At 38.7% G+C, this 17,524-nt stretch overlaps 1 protein-coding gene across 7 annotated transcripts in view; it reads right to left on the bottom strand.

Annotated features, from left to right (window-relative positions):
* The window catches only part of LOC136864298 (transformer-2 protein homolog beta), a 290,867-nt gene extending 273,560 nt beyond the window's left edge, over positions 1-17,307 (bottom strand). For 5 of the 7 annotated variants that reach the window (XM_067141099.2, XM_067141094.2, XM_067141097.2 and 2 more), the window contains exon 1: positions 17,182-17,307. The gene's annotated coding sequence lies outside the window, so the exon portion shown is untranslated. Of the gene's footprint in view, positions 1-11,276; positions 11,382-16,866; positions 16,919-17,181 lie in introns of those variants that run through there. The other 2 variants (XM_067141096.2, XM_067141095.2) reach the window with 2 other exon arrangements.
* Between the last annotated feature and the right edge of the window lie 217 nt (positions 17,308-17,524).

The following is a 17,524-nucleotide window of genomic DNA, read 5'->3' as shown; positions in this document are numbered from 1 at the left end:
AGGGTCCAGACCAACTACAAGCAATGCTGAGTACATTAACAAATACATCGTAATTAGGAATTATCCCGATGGCAGTGGTCACTTACAGTAGTGTAATAGTAAGTGAAGTTAAAACAATTACCCAACAAAAACAACAAGAGTATAACAAGCAATTCCGTGGAAAGAAAATATTACAAGATATACTACTACTTTAATATTATAAATCCAGCATCATCATATACAAATTCGTACACAACTTAATTATTTGCAATATTATAGGTTGAGGTTACTAGCAGCTTGACATTAAGTGATAATAAAGTTAAACCTAACTACCCAACAACTAAAACAACAGGAGTATAACAAGCATTACCATGGAAAGAAAATATTACAAGTAATACTAATAGTTGATAAAGCCATGGACTGATAGTTGTGTGTCATCCAGGACGGATGACCAGTAGGATGGCCGAACGTGGGAGAGTGAATTATATCGGTGGTGTCAAAGAGGACAGTTGGTGTATGTCAAGGGAACTCTGGAAAAAAGGGACAGTCAATTGTCATGTGTTGATATGTTCACAGTTCAGCTAAGACTTGTGTTGCGTTCATCTCCTGCTTGTTTGCAATTCTTTGAGTGTTCCTCTGTTCAAGTAATATTAGTTGTGTAATAAATCTTTTTGAAATCCTACAACAGTATTCCTAACCAAATGCAATTATTTGAAAATGAGTTACACTATGAATGTAAGATTAAAAGTAGTGATAACAGACCTAATTGTAATAAAAATATCATCAACAATAATGTGAAAACTACACAGGCAAATGTAGACAATTATGTTATCGGATGGGCAATCACAAGATTGATTGCCACACGAGTGTAAAAGTGTTTTGATGTCACTCGAACATAATTCCCATGACCTTGAAAACTTCCAGATATTAGTGAAGAAATATGAATCAAGTAACATGATTTTCCCCAATGAATGTGCTCACATGTGTTCTAACATGTCCACTATTTTTCAAAATATAAATAAATTCATATGTCAAAGCACTCATGCTGTGAAACGTAAGTTAGTGAAGTCCTTAATGAGTTAAAATGGTAGTGTAGAAGGTATGTGTGACAACTGTTATTTCTTGTTGGCCCATAAATATGTTTCAGTTCTCAATAAAGTTTATGTAGGCCTAAATAAAACAAATGATTCCTACATCTCAAAAGAAAAAAGTCAAATCACAGAAAGTAACACATGTGATTTCATGTTAATTATGGTATGTGCATAGTTGTCAATACATACGGTTGCCTACCTTATAGTTGCATGTAAATTGTTACAGGAATTTGTCATGTCTGAACTTTAATTTGCAGAAAATAACATGTACAGTAGGCCAAGTTATTTTTGAATATGTGTAGTTGTCACTTTTCATACCTTATATGAAAATTACAGACAGTATAATGTGAAAGTGGTTTGGGTCTAGTTATAGGCCTAAAAATTGATGTTACTTTTCATGCCATATCCCTTTCAGACCGTGTATGCACAATTGTGCGGGTTCGTATTTTATTTATGTCTGAGCTTATTTGACGTTTTCATGGCGCTAGACCGGACTGCAGTGCTTATGCGGGACACGTAGCATGTACTTCAGCTGTTTTTATTTAGTACTTGACCACCAGGGGGAAGGAAGAAGAGTTTAAAAATACAGTTCATTAGCAATATGGCGGGAAGCAGTAATGCCTAAAGTAAGTATTTATTTATCGCATTCATATTAATCTAGAAGCTTTACTGAATATCAGAATATAATCTATGAAGTGTGTAGATTGTGTAGCAAACGTAAATTGTGAACTTTCAACATCGTACGTAATACCATGAGGTTTTGAATGTTGATGGGCACATATGTGCGGGCTAGGTTTCCTTACAGCCAATGCATGCAGGAGTGCTGGGTGCTGTCGCAAAAAGAACTGAGAAAGAAAAACTCGTACTCTACATGAGAAATGTAATGTATAAGATTTTAACTGTTTAAAATCGTTCCACACTGTAAAATAGAACATTTGATCATGTACATATTCAAATGTACTGAGATGAATTATTTAAATTTTTTATTTTTTGCAAGTAGTGAATGAAGTCCTGACACGCACAATTGTGTGGGTTCTGTTTTTCAGTCGATAGTTCTTATTTTGTAAAATAAACTGTAAAAACATGTATTTGAGAGCATTTTAGTAAGTTTTTGACGTTTTGACACCTCCAGATTTCATTCAGGTCTGACGACAAGCTGTTGCTGCCAAAAGGGCAGTAATGTCAAAACTCCTCCTCAATGTAGAAAATGTAACGTTTACTTGTGTCTGAACGAAGATTTAATTGTTTTAAAATATTACGCACTGGAAAATAGAACATTTGATCATATACATATGTATATTCACATGCATTGAGGAAATTTTTATTTTTTGTAAGTAGTGAAGTAAGTCCTGACACGCACAATTGTGCGGGTGCTTTTTTTTCAGATGTTAATTTTTATTTTGTAGAATAAACTAATAATATATGTATTTAAGAGCATTTTAGTCAGTTTTAGACATACAAACAAAAATTCACACCGCCAGTTTTCTTTCAGGTCTGAAAGGGTTATCTTGTGACTAATAAGACAGGATTGGCTAGAGACAAGATCACTGGTCTGGATTGGTTAGGCTGTCGACTAGTGACAAAACCATTGGTCCAGTTAAAAAATCTGTGATTTTCACTTCTTCTGGACTTAATCTAGCACACACCATGACACTTTCAAACTTCATGGTTTTATTATTTCCATAGAATGCAGCAGCTTTGTGCATAGACGATGCAAACTCCATCAGCAAGAAAAGAAAAACCGCTCCAGCCAATACAAACACTGAAAATCACATTTCCGAGATTCATAGTGTCTCCATTTAATTTTTTTAAATCTAGGTCATCATCAGTAGTTTTGCTCACTGTTCTCTCATCTCTGCGTCGCAGCCCTGATGAGATGTCTCCATCCAGAGCGGTTTTCAGCTTTCGTTAGAATGATCTGAGGAGGTAGGCCAGTGATGTTCTTTGCCTGATATGACCATCTACTTGCTGTTATTCCCCGTGGTCTACCGCCTTCAACTTTGCCTTGCAAAATAGTCTTTTCCAAATTCTCTCCTTCTCTTCTAAAAATGTGGCCGAGGAACTGGAGGCAACACTCACTCGCACGGGAATGGAAACATCGGTTCTTTTTTCCGTCCAGTGTACACGCAGCATTCTCCGCCAACACCACATCTCAAAGGCATCAATTTGACTTATCTCCATCATTCATGGTTCAGGTCTCACAGCCGTACAAAAAGACTGGGAACACTAGTGATTCCACCAAGCACATCTTCATAGCTTTTGATATTGTCCAGCTCTGCCAGATCGCAGAGTGTTTAACCATTGCAGCACGACCTAGAACAACACATCTTTTAATCTCTAATTCACAGCTTCCCGTGTTATTGATGACTGACTCAAGGTACACAAATTCCTTTACTGACTCTGGGTCCTTTAGACATCCTGTACCGGGCGAGTTGGCCGTGCGCATAGAGGCGCGCGGCTGTGAGCTTGCATCCGGGAGATAGTAGGTTCGAATCCCACTATCGGCAGCCCTGAAAATGGTTTTCCGTGGTTTCCCATTTTCACACCAGGCAAATGCTGGGGCTGTACCTTAATTAAGGCCACGGCTGCTTCCTTCCAACTCCTCGGCCTTTCCTATCCCATCGTCGCATTAAGACCTATCTGTGTCAGTGCGACGTAAAGCCCCTAGCAAAAAAAAGACATCCTGTAAGTTGGATTTGACCTTGTTGATAACTACCATTAGTTTGGTCATTTTCATGTTTATCTCCAGGCCACAGTGGAGGCTAATATTATTCAGTCTTGTGAACAAGTCAGCGAGTTCCTCTTCACTTTCAGCTAAAAGGAAAGTGTGATCTGCAAACTGCAGGTTGGTAATTTTTCCACCACCAATCGAGATTCCACCATTCCAGCCATCAAGAGGTCTCTTCAAGGCACGCTGCACTGATGTTGTAGAGTTGAGATGATAACATGCAAACTTGCCTTACCCCATTTGTCACATCTAGGTATATAAGTAAATATACTTCTAAGGATGGGTTGGAAGGAAGGATATCTCAGCTCTGCTATATAAGGTATCATTCCACATCATTTTTGCATGATTTTCTCCTTTCTTAACATACACGCCGCTGGTACAGTGCAACCCATTTCCATACTGGGCTTGGTGATGCAGCTTCCTAACCTCAAGATTGTTTCCTTCAATTACAGGAGAGCTTAAGGAGGGTTGTACACCTTTCGCACAACAATTTTTACTGAATTAAAAGCTTTTTTTAAAAAAATCTCAAACTACACATTGTAAGGAAATAAAAATTGTTAGGATTATTAAACACAGGTATCTCATCATTTTGCATAAAACACATTTTATAATATGCTTGCAGTCATGCCTCATTATACGAACCAACTTTCAGGTGTTTTTTGTACTGTTGGACAGTGTACACCACAATTATAAATGTGTACACAAATTTTGTTTTGAGCTGTTGGCAACATTCAAGGCTACAACATATACTAAGAGTTATTGATACAGATTCAGAATTTTTTTCTGCACCTTCTTACTCTTGTCTGGATTTTTCTTCACTTTTTTTTAATGGGAAGTGCACTTGCTACACAATATATTTTAGTGTATGTTGTTCATATACACAATCATGCAATCTTTCAATGAGATATCTTCAATAGTCTTAGAAATATCAGGCAAACACTGTGTGAAAATGAAGTTTTCAGGAAACGAGCTTCAAACTTATCAAAGGATTGAATTTAGATCAAAAAGCCTCTGTTACATACACTAAGCCCTCCTAATGGCTGGTTTTTTGCTGATTCTTCTAATCTCAGGCTGCTTCTGCGCATTATTTCTTTTTTTGTGGCCTCGAGTCCACGTTTATTTCCTGGCTGTACTGATTTGTCATCATCATTTTCATGAAGCATCTTAACTCGAACTTCCCCAGCCTCTATCCCTAGCTTTCATCCCATCACTGAAGATCATTGTGACACCATTACCTGTATCTCAACAGTTTTTATCCTAGCAAATCCAGTCTCTGGACATATCTTCTCCAAATGCTGGAGTTGTACGATTCATTACTATTTTGTGAATGACCACACACACACCTCTTTAGCAACTCTGTCTGGACAACATTCTTTACTGCCTCCATAACAGCAGGATCAAGACTGTTCTTAGGAGTATTGCTGTACAGATCCCTCAGCCACAACGTTCTGATATGGACACCATGATTCAACACTCTTTCGAGAAGGGTAAGATACAGGGTTATTACAAATGACTGTCGCAATTTCATAAATTCATTGTAGCTCCATGAATTGACATATGGTCACGAAACTGAACAGTCGCGTAGGAAAACTCAAGAAGTTTTGGTCTGCTGACGTCGCACTTCAGATTTCCGCCACGAGAGCGCAGCAGCAGTGAGACAATATGGCGACAGGAGCTGAGAAAGCGTTTGTAGTGCTTGAAATGCACTCACATCAGTCTGTCCTAACAATGCAATGACACTTCAGGACGAAGTACCACCAACTGCTACCTCCATTCAGCGGTGGTACGTGCAGTTTAAAGCTTCAGGATGCCTCTGTAAGACGAAATCATCTTGTCGGCCTGCAGTGACTGAAGAAACAGTTGATCGCGTGCTGGCAAGTTTCACGCATAGCCCACAGACGTTGACGGAGAGAGCAAGCAGAAAGCTGAACATACCACAGCCGACCATTTGGAATATCTTATGGAAACGACTAAAGAAGCCTTACCGCTTAAAATTTCTACAAGCACTGACTCCTGATGACAAAGTAAAACTTCTTGAATTTTTGGTGCGGTTGCAACAGTGTATGGAAAAGGACGTGTTTAGTACGAAACTTGTCTTCAGTGATGAAGCAACATTTTTTGTTAATGGTGCAGTGAACAGACACAATGTGCAAATCAGGAGGGGTAGAGAATCCTCATGCTATCATGCAGCATCTTTCAAATTCACCGAAAGTCAATGTGATTTGTGCAGTCTCACGGTTTAAAGTGAACGGACCCTTTTTCTTCTGCGAAAAATCCGTTACAGGACACGTGCATCTGGACATGCTGGAAAATTGGCTCATGCCACAACTGGAAGACAGAGCGGACTTCATCTTCCAACAGGATAGTGCTCCACCCCACTTCCATGGTGATGTTCATCAATTCTTAAATAGGAGATTGCCAAACTGATGGATCAGTTGTGGTGGAGCTGATGATCAGCAATTCATGTCATGGCCTCCACGCTCTCTTGACCTAACCCCATGCGATTTCTTTGAGTGGGGTTACATGAAAGACTCGGTGTTTACACCTCCTCTCCCAACAAACTTGCCAGAACTGCGAGCTTGCATCAGCCGTGCTTTCGAATCCATTGACAGGGACATGCTGCACCGAGTGTGGGATGAATTTGATTATAGGCTTGGATGTCTGCAGAATCACTAAAGGGGCACATATCGAGCACTTGTAAAAGTTAAAAAAATAACAATTAAAGAAACGAGTTTTTCTATGTGTGTGCAAAGCCTTATGACAATATGTAAAATAATAAAGTTATTGTAGAGCTTTGGAATTGCTCAAATCATTTGTAATAACCCTGTACTTAGAGCAATAGGTAACAAACTAATGTGAGCGTCGTGGTCTGAAATTGAAAGAGACATTTAGGGGAATATCTCTGGAAACAATGAAGATATTTCTCTTTCACCAAATGAAAAAGATTTTTCATTCATACAAATTCAAATAAATGAATAAAAAATGTACATTTTTGATGCAGAAAGCCCCCCCCCCCCCCAAGAGAGACCATGGTATGAGAATTGTATTGAAATAAGCAACACCCTTATTACCTGCTAATTTGATTTCAGTGTCATCCTTCCAATAAGCAGAAGCAAGTTATCTGAAACGCGGACTTGAAATGTTCACGGCTAATAATTCAGGGTTTTACCTGATAGAAATGGAAGCCCTAGCCACCTACCTTTGAAAATTCAGATACGCTGCCATATTTTTTACACGTATATTTCAGTTCATTTCAGTGCTGGGCTTGGTGATGCCGCTGCTGCCTAATGGCCATAGACTATCCATTTTTTTCACATACAATCTTTACAGATTTCCAAACGTTTCAATTCATAGCATTTAACCCAATGAACTCTGACGACAAGTTGGGCCTGTGCATTGCCAATTCTCAGATATCTTACAAAAGTCGAACCATTGTGCAACAGATGGCTCTTGCATTACGATTTTCGTATACTAGAAGGTTGAGGCGAGGGTATGACAAAGTTTCCCCTTCTTTGACCTTCACACCACGTGTGTAGGGCAACTCTGAAATATTTCAAATTCCTTTCAAGCCAGTAGTCAATATAGCAACTAACAGCACGCATGTTTCTGAACACGAGGAATTATTGAAGTTAATTAATAGTGCTTTAGACAGTGATTCCAAAGACAGCATAAGTGAAGATCTTCAGGAATTAGAAGACTATAATTTGTGCGAGGAAGTGTTGAGTGTAAAGAATCTAAATGAGTCAGGAAATGTATACATCATTTGTAACTCAAGAGTGTGATGATGAGCAAAATCTTTGCGCCAGGTCTCCACAACCAAAACATACAAAACAAGATGACTGGGTGCGATAAGTGGAGATAATCCTGTCATTCACCCCTTTACTACACGCAGTGATATTTGCGAGTTTTTATTTCCGAAATGTGCGGCCAAAGATCCATCAGAGCTCTCGGTCTTTTAAGACTATACAGACCTAATATTTTCTATAATTGCTACAGAAACAAATAATTATGCTTTGTGTATCCTGATGTCCCAGGTTCTGAAACCGCGTATCCAGTTATACTGGAGTATTGCAACTACTATCTTTTCAGAAACCATTATCAGGGAAAGATTTCTCCTCATTCCTCGTTTACTACACTTCACTGATGACGTTTCAGGTGATGCTAGTGACAAACTGAGGAAAATTAGGCCTATAATTTTGCACTTCTCGGAAAAAAATTTCTTCGCTATTTGAACCTTCAGAAAACATTGACTTAGACGAATCCCTCGTGAAATTTTGTGGTAGGCTGCCGTACATGCAATGTAATGGCAGTAAGAGGCCCAGATTTGGCATAAAGATTGATAAAATTTGCGATGCAAATACAGGCTACTGCAACACCTTTCATTTATATACTGGAGATGATATGATTAACCCTTCCTTACCTGTGAGCACTAATGTTTTGAGCATGTGTGAACATTTGTTCAACCAAGGTCACACACTGTACCTTGACAACTGGTACATGTCTCCCTTTGTAAAAGTGTTAATGAAAAGCAAACAAATATTGTAGGAACTGCCAGGCCCAACAGAAAAACATGCCACTTGAGATTTCATCTAAAGTACTACATTACAAAGAGGTGAATCCCAAATGTGGTCGCCAAACAACATTTTGTGCCTCAAGTGGAAGGATAACAAAGATGTTAACTTCCTTTCTTCACAACACACAACAGCAAATATTACACCAACAGGAAAAATCAAGAGAAACCATGGACAAGTGCCACTGTAAGAAGTAAAAAAAAACTGGCCCAATAGTGCTAAGATGGGAGCAGATTTACAAGAAGAGGTCACTGCCCTTTTTCCCCATCATGAAGCAAATAGAGGGTTTAGAAAAATATTTTTCTATCTTCTAGACATTTGCCTTTTCAATTCCTTTATAGTTTACTATACTTTCTCACAGCTGAGCGCAGGAAACCCTACTACACAGAGTTCCGTGTGGCCGTAGCAACACAGTTACTTGCGATCGTGCAGCTACCTGATTAGAAAGTCAAGGGACGACCATCACCTAGTGCAATGCCTCTTAGGCTACAAGCTAGCCATCACCTAGTGCAACCCCTCTAAGGCTACAAGCTAGAAACTGGGCTCATTTCCCCATGCACATCCCCAATACAGGAGGAAAAAAAACCCCTCTAAGCAATGTTTTGTGTTTACAAAGGTGAAATTATGTAAATTATTTCAAACTCCCCTCATTTTTCACTGAAGATGGCTCAAACGAGCCGAAACATGTTTGAATTTGTTTACTCCGTCTAATGTCGGAATATTTATTGTATTGAATTAGGAGGATACTCTCATTTTTCACTTTTGTAAAATGAAAACCGTCAATACGGAATGATTCTAATATCTTGTAATGTTTTGTGTGCTCAAAAAGGAAGAAAAGTAAAACAATGTGTGGCAATGCAGGATGCGAAATTCCACTAATCTCCCTGATTGCTTTGAAATCACACAAGAATATCATTTTAAGTGAGTGCGTGTATTCATTCACCTATTGACAAAATTTCAGGTTAATATACTGTGTTGTTCTATCGTTGTTGTGCCTTAACACGTTGAGTGCCGAGCCGATTGTAGCACACTATTCCACTGGTGCCAGGTATGTTTTTGAATTGCATTCCGCTGGTGCCAAAGCAATTGTACGCGTTGTAGTCTGTTTATGTGATCTTCGGATGTATTTATATGATGTACTAAGTCAGTTTCATCTCACCATACCATGGTCATGTGTGACGCCATATGGTGTCACATCAATTTTTAGGAAAGATAAAATATAGCGTGACGCCATATGGTGTCACAGAATTTTTTGACATGGAATGTGCAATACGAATTTCAAATACGGGATATTTATTTGCTAATTCAGATTAACGCAATATTTATGAAAACCTAGTAAAATGCAAAACAAGTACTTATATTACATTACATATTTTTGTGAACAGTTTTCTGATAACTCTAAACAATAAAAATTGCGTCTCGGCACGCCCGAATTCTTGTTACTCGTAATTTTTCAAACCTTATTGGCATCGTTGTCCAAACATCGTCCTTTGTACACTTGTTTCATGTGCTATTTTCATATTTACGTCTTGCACATCTGATCGGAAAGTTAAGGGGAACGTGCTAACTATACGCTACCTGGCTGCTAGCGCAGCTCGACGCAGCCTGGTTGGTTCAGCCCGCTGCTTCGCTCCTCCCTACCTCTCCGCCACACCCCGATACTCCAGCGGCACTTCTAATTTTATCACTATTTATTTGTTCAATTTTGGCGTTTAAACTTGCGCTGGGTACATGCAGTTTTCACCTTGGCATTCTACTGCCTCCCACGAATATTCCTACCAAATTTCAACCGAATCCGAGTGTAACACATGTATGTGTTCCCTCGTAAGATTATTACCAATATCTTCCATTTTTTATATTTTTGCACAACTATATAAACTGAGTGATAATACGTACGTAAACGGGGAACAAACAATGCCTGGCGCGCTTTCACCTGTGACAATGACCACTGGCCAGTCAGTGGCTTCGGAAGATTACTGTGGCGCCGCATGGTGGCATAGAGTAAAAATACATAACTGGAATAGACCCTGAAGTTCGCCCTTCACGTAGTACTAATTTTACGCGCATAGATGTCACAGCTGATTATCTACGGTGCATCTCCTGAAACTCAACTTTGCCGCCATATGGCGTCACGCCAACTCTGATTTCAAGAACGGTGTGCCGCCATATGGCGTCACGCCATCTCAAATTTGAAGACCACCGTGACGCCATATGGCGGCACGTGGCACCCAACGTGTTAAAATACAGTTATGCAACAATGCTGAGGGGAGAAATACAGACCCGCAGGACATGCATAACTCAGAACGAAAATTTCTTGATATAGTTTATGCAATCTGAAATATAATCACAAAGTGGTTTTTCCAGGTGCAACGACGATATGTTATTGTACAATATTGCCAGTCCTTCAGGGTGACCTACACTTCTACACCAAAATCCCTGCTTTCAAAATGTTGATTCACCATCTGCTGCATTTTCCTTCTTTTAATGTAAGGACTACATGTAAAAAAATGAAAAAGTTTTGTTCCAATTCAAATTAATAATAATAATAATAATAATAATAATAACAATAACAATTCAGCCTCCACCATTAATAAATTTGTAGTATTATCATTGTCGACTCTTTCACCAAGCATTGCTCATATCTCACTTCTTCCTCGGTCTCTCCCATTATCCAAAAATCTTTAACATGAAAAACCAATTCCATCATTCTGTTTGATTTTAAAGCCATCCTTCCATTAGGCATACTACTCGGCATCAGTGTTCCCAACTTATATTTTCAAGATCCCCTAAATACTACTAAAAATCCGCTAAAATTCCGCCAAGAAATCCGATCTCAAACAATGAGCAATAATAATAATAATAATAATAATAATAATAATAATAATAATAATAAATGTCTGCACTCACCTGATCTGTGAGTTTTCTGGGATTAACCTCCTGCCTGTGAGCTGGCGAGCTAAAACTTGTAGGCGTTTTAGTGCCGGGTGCAAAATAGGTGAATCCCCTATCAAGGGCCACACACAGAAGAGGCCAGTTCATTAAACAGTCTTCCTTCATACCATAAATATAAATGTTACATCCTCACAGTTTCATTATCTGTCGTCATTTGTCAACTAAGAGATAACTAATCTTTCCCCACGCATTACAAATTTATGATACCGTGATCTCATTACATCAAATCCAAATAACATGTTTTCCTCATGTGACTGCTAGCTCCTGACAAGAAATACGGAATAGCTCGGAGACAGACTGGAGTACAAATTTTTAAAAATCGTAAAATGGATAAAACGCTAAATTCCGCTGTAATAAATCTAGAATTCCGCCAAAAAATCCGCTGTCCGCTAAATAATATATTTCTCCGCCGACAGTCTTCTAATTCCGCCAAATTTAGCAGAAAATCCGCTAAGTTGGCAACACTGCTCGGCATGTAAGCAAGTACACTAAGGGAACAACCATACTCTTTCTCCGCTATTAATTTACAGTTATTTTCTAACTGTTGGAATCAATTTAGTGTTGCTAACCATACAGTTTAGGGACCCTACTTGCTGATATGACATCTTACAGTTACCATTCATCTTTCATGTTGCCACTACATAGACATTTTCTTTTGTGATTTACGAGATTATACGTACTGCAACTGCCATGTTGTAAAATTTATTTTTTTTTTTTTTGCTAGGGGCTTTACGTCGCACCGACACAGATAGGTCTTATGGCGACGATGGAATAGGAAAGGCCTAGGATTTGGAAGGAAGCGGCCGTGGCCTTAATTAAGGTACAGCCCCAGCATTCATGTTGTAAAAATCACTAGCGTTACATTTGTGGGTGTAAGTAAAGCATATTTCCTTTTTCAATAGGATTATAAACCTATTTTTTATAATACCAGGCAAGTAGAATTGTGGCATGTTCAAACAATGCCCTTAATAATGTAGCTGGGGTGAAATAACAATAGCAGCATTTTATTAATATGGTCTTATTTCATCCAATTCTTATGTATAGAATTCAATTAGGGTGTCTAAGAAACAAGAAGAATCAACGGTAAAAGTTTATTTAGTATTGCATATCTGTCAATTTATTCCAGTATAATAGTGTAGTTTCGCTCATCTGTCCATTTACTAAAAGTACAATTGTGTAATTTTTACAGAGTGTAAACTTATATTGATATAGAACTGTATCCATTGGAACGTAAGATATTTTGAGGTGTGTATAGTCCTCTCCGTATAAGGACGTACCCTAAGGGTGCAACCTTATCCTTTCTCCCCTGTAATATTAAGGTACTGATTTATAGTTACTTTTCTTGCTGTTGGGTCTTTTTCAGTGTCGGTAACCATACAGTTTAGGGACCCTACTTGCCGATACGACGACTTACATTTACCGTTAATCTGGCACGTTGGCAACGTTCAATCACTGCTCTAGCGTGAATTGCGTGTTGCCACCGCATCGCCGTTAAAGTCACTAGTGATATATTTGCGAGAATATTTAAAGTATATTTTCTTTTTTCTGTGGGATTGTAAATATATTTGGCTAATACCAGGTAAGTAGAATTGTGGCATGTTCGGATAATGCATTTAATAACATTGTTTGTGTGAAATGATGAAAGTGCTCAAATACGCCAGTCTCATGTCTAGATCTACCGGTACATGAAATAACTCTTGCGGGACGAAATTTTGGCAGTAGAACTTGTAACATTATTATTTTCAAATCCGCAGTGAACTTGAAAGCTGACCTAAATTCCGTTCACGGAGCTTGGCACATTAGTATTCCTATATGTTTCCTGATAAGCTTGAAGATATAACCAGCCTGCAGGCTGAAAATATGCCCAATAATCTCTCTCCTTACTGGTTACCGGTATTGAAGAGAGAAGGAAATGTTCGCGCAAAAGAAAGGGAATTCATTGGATGTCTGGAACTTTCGAAAATCACACTGCAAAGACTTATTAAATAAACTGCATCGTTTAACATGCCCCGCTTTTCAAGAATATGGTTATAGTACGCCTACTGTATATCAAAATAAAGACAGATAATTTGAGTGAGAAAGTGTGTTTATTTCCTTAATTCCTCATTGAGCGTGGAAATCGACGAGATATTCATAATTATCTTGATTTATTTCATATTATCTTTTATCATTTACCAGGGTAGGGAAACATTCATTATCGGTGTTTACATTGAGGTTAGTTTTTTATGGTATGTCTGGTGATTTTAATATGTAACCAGGCAGGTTGTCAGCAGTGATCAGCCATTACAAAAAAGAGAAAAGAAGAGCATCGGGCAGCGATATTTACTTTCTGGGGTATTTCCTTATGTGGCGATTACTATATATTTTTATTATTAGAGTAAGCTTGTTTAGTTTATATGGAGAATATCTGTATATATTAATGCATTATGATAACGGCTGTTGCACTTGTTTAATGCCAAATAAATTATTCAACATAACGAGAATCAGTTGAAATGGATGGAAATATCGTTACCATGCTAACCTAAACTTGTCTGAACTTTGGTCCAATTTGCAGACTTAGCTTTCGTGTATTCTTATGACCGATGGCATATGTGTAATATATTTGCTTGAGTGAGAAAGCGTGTTTATTTCCTTAATTCATCGCTGAGCTTCAAAAACCAACTTAATTGAGAATATCTTGATTTACTTAATTTCATTATTGATGCTTATATTGAGGTTACTTTGTTGTTGTTGTCTGGTGATGTCAATACGTAACTAGTCAAGTTGGCAATAGTGATGAGCCATAAAAAAAATATATTTGCCTTTTAGTTTGCAGCCTTAGGTGTGGAGTACTATACAGTACATTATTAAGAGAGGTTGAAGATAGTAAGCTCCTTTAAATACCTAGCATCACATTTCAGCCAACATCAACATCATTTAAGACCCATATAAGGGAAAAGGGCCTCGGCAACCATTGAGTATTAATGACAAACATGACTCAACAAAACTGTCCTTAACCACAGCAATGTTCCTCTACTAAGCAAAGGTTGTTCCAGTAATCACTTATGGTTTGGAACTAATCTGGGATTATCTAACACTAAATGATTTAAATTGCATAGTGAACGCCAGACTTCTCAAACAAACGTTAGGCATTTCAAAAATGGCACCATCTTGAATGGCATATGTACTGACACAGGAGCCTTTTCGGTAGAAATTCAGTAAGACTTACATTACTTTTTTTAGCATTATAAGGATGTAATATGTTGGAAATATTAAGTGGAATACCTTGTGGAGGAGCGATGTGTACACTGCGACAGTTAAGAACCCACCTGCCACCCCCTAGAAGTAATTTTGCTTTTATAACCTAACAGAAGTTATCACGCGCCATAGTCCATCGCCTAACTACGTACCAGCATTTCCATTGGGTGAGACACTATGGGATACGACGTCACTCCTAGCAATGAAGTAAGCGAATTCCGTTACCATCCCGCGCACAAGAAATACACAACTGCACAATAAATACACAGGTGAATGCAATCTGATCCAGACCAATGGCTTTGTCACTAACCTACCCTAACCAATCCAGACCAATGGAGGTGTCACGCGGGATACTAGAGGCCTAGGACCGCTTCACGGCTTCCAACCTGGGGGCTTACACCCCCAGACCCCCTTTGCTTGATCCAGACCGATGGTCTAACCAATCCACACCAATGGCTTTGTCACTGACCCAATGGCCTAACCAATCCAGACCAATGGCTTTGTCACGCAAGATACTAGAGGCCTAGGGCCGCTTTGCGGCTTCTATACTGGGGGCTTCTGCCCCCAGACCCCCTATGCTTCATTCAGACCAATGGCCTAACCAATCCAGACCAATGGCTTTGTCACGAGATTCGTAAATAAAAGTAGCGCCGCTGCACTAGGACTAGTTCTTTATATGAACAGTTGGCAGCTCTGTCCACCGCACGATCAAGTCCTTCGCGAGAAGCGAGCGAGAGAGAAACAAATGACAGTGCAAACGTGCCTGGATGCGTAGCGCTGGAAAATGTAAGCTGTTCTGAACTTTTGCCGCCTTTTCTTATAGAAGAACTTGGCTGCAGCTACCTTCTACCAAACAGGAAGCAGAATTCCTACAACTGAGAAGAAGAAAAAGAGAGGAAATAGAGCTATGTTTCTACTCCACTGAAGCCACGATCAACAGGAGTTAGACCAGACCAAACGACGACTTAAGGATCCCAATAAACAGACTGGCAATGCACGGCTATCATCATGAATTATGCGTGCGAAAAGGTTTTCATGAGCCCTCTACAGACTGTACTGTGTGTCCTGTGCGGCAAACTGTGTGAACGATATCATTTCAGCAATTGCACAAAAAGAGTAAAGTCACTGATAGACTAGAGCAAGGAATAATCTTTGCACATTTGTGCGCTATTCGGTTTAATAATAATAATATCAATGAAGCAGGTTCACCGACTTAAACAAGGACCCATAAGACTGAAGACTAATTATTCAAGTTTCAATTGACTAAAATATGACCAAGCTGACATCTCCATTTCAAATCTATTGTAACTTGAAACCACACTCTCAGCACATCTTACAACCAACCATACTCTGTTTAAGATTCACAAACAACAACATGACAATAGGAACACCTAATCCAAAAACTTTGTTTACAGCGGCAGCACTAAACGTTTTGGTTTATATTGCACCGACACAGATAGCTATTATGGCAACGATGGAATAGGACAGGGCCAGGAGTGGGAAGGATGTGATCGTGGCCTTACGGTACAGCCCCAGCATTTTCCTGGTTTTGATGATTGGAAGTACATTATAAGTTAAATAGTTTAAAGCTTGGGAACAAAAGATATAACATAGATGGCTTACAATTACATACAAGTAAAAAATCCAAGTGATCTACCAATTATCATGAACTTATAACGAAAAAACATTATGTTAGGAATGTACAATAATCAGCATGCCACATTTAGAATCCGCAGGTAATCGATACACTTTATAACAGGATACAAAACTTGCCAGCATATACATTGCATGCCTTCTAAAAATTAATCCTTTCTACATCAACATTAGAAAGGCATTTCACTTCAGTTGCTAATACACAAATTTCCAAAGAGCCCACTAGCAGTAATTCTGTATTAAAAATATAATCATACACACTAATAGGACTAAGAAAGAAAATAAACTTGTTGAACACTGATACTTTGTAATAGCATGTTTACTTATCAAATAAAGAATGTGATTAAATTATTCCACATGCTATTCTAAATATTTAAGTAAATTAAATACTGTCGTTAGTAATCCACCCACACTATAAAGAGTTCGCTCTAATGCTCTTTATCATTAGGATACACAAAGACATCCATGGACATCGTTAATACCTAAATGCGCTAACCTCGCACAATTAAAACTGTTCCCAAATGAACAAGATTTCGCACCCTGCCTAACGTTCACACATGAAAAACAACTCTTCAGACTAGCAAAAGGACGCAATAATACTAATGCAAAGTCAACAGTAAACAGTCCACAAACAACGAGCCAAAACATAACCTACAAAATAAGGAGAAGAAACCACAGTCGCTAGGATTCTGATTTCATCTTCGATTACCAGTATCCGTACCACCTTTCACACTTAAGCAAATCAACAAGATTAAGCTATGAGACCAAATGAACCAATGTAAATGAAAAGCCACCGAGTTTAAAAATAATTTTTAAAAAAGGCGGGGGGGGGGGGGACCCTATGCAGCGAATATGTCGTAATATGAACTAAGCCGATTAGCGACATGAGACCAAATAAAAAAAACTATTACATTTCGAATCAAAAGAAACAAGAAAACACGTAACCCATGCCATTTAGAGTTTGTCTTACCCGCAGAACGTAACGTTCAATGATAATCTCAGAACGCGCAGAAGAAAGCAAGGTCAAGAAATACCGGCTTCCCAACACCGCACATGCAGTCAAAGAGCATCCAAAGAGAGTACGCATTCAACAAAGATCGGCACTCACGGTCAGAGCGAACGTCAACGATGCCAACCTCTGAGATTATCAGGGTAGTAAAAAAAAAAAAAAGTCAAAATGAGCGCAATACTACGAGTGAGGATCCTACGAATTAAATAAACTATCAATTTATTGCCTATAAGTCTTTTTACAGACCCGAATAGCTCGCTCACGCAGCAGCTTGCATCACAGTAAGGTAAATGGTAACTGTTAG

Source organism: Anabrus simplex, chromosome 2 (assembly GCF_040414725.1).
Source record: "Anabrus simplex isolate iqAnaSimp1 chromosome 2, ASM4041472v1, whole genome shotgun sequence".
NCBI lineage: Eukaryota > Metazoa > Arthropoda > Insecta > Orthoptera > Tettigoniidae > Anabrus > Anabrus simplex.
This window is presented reverse-complemented; position numbering and strand designations above follow the sequence as displayed.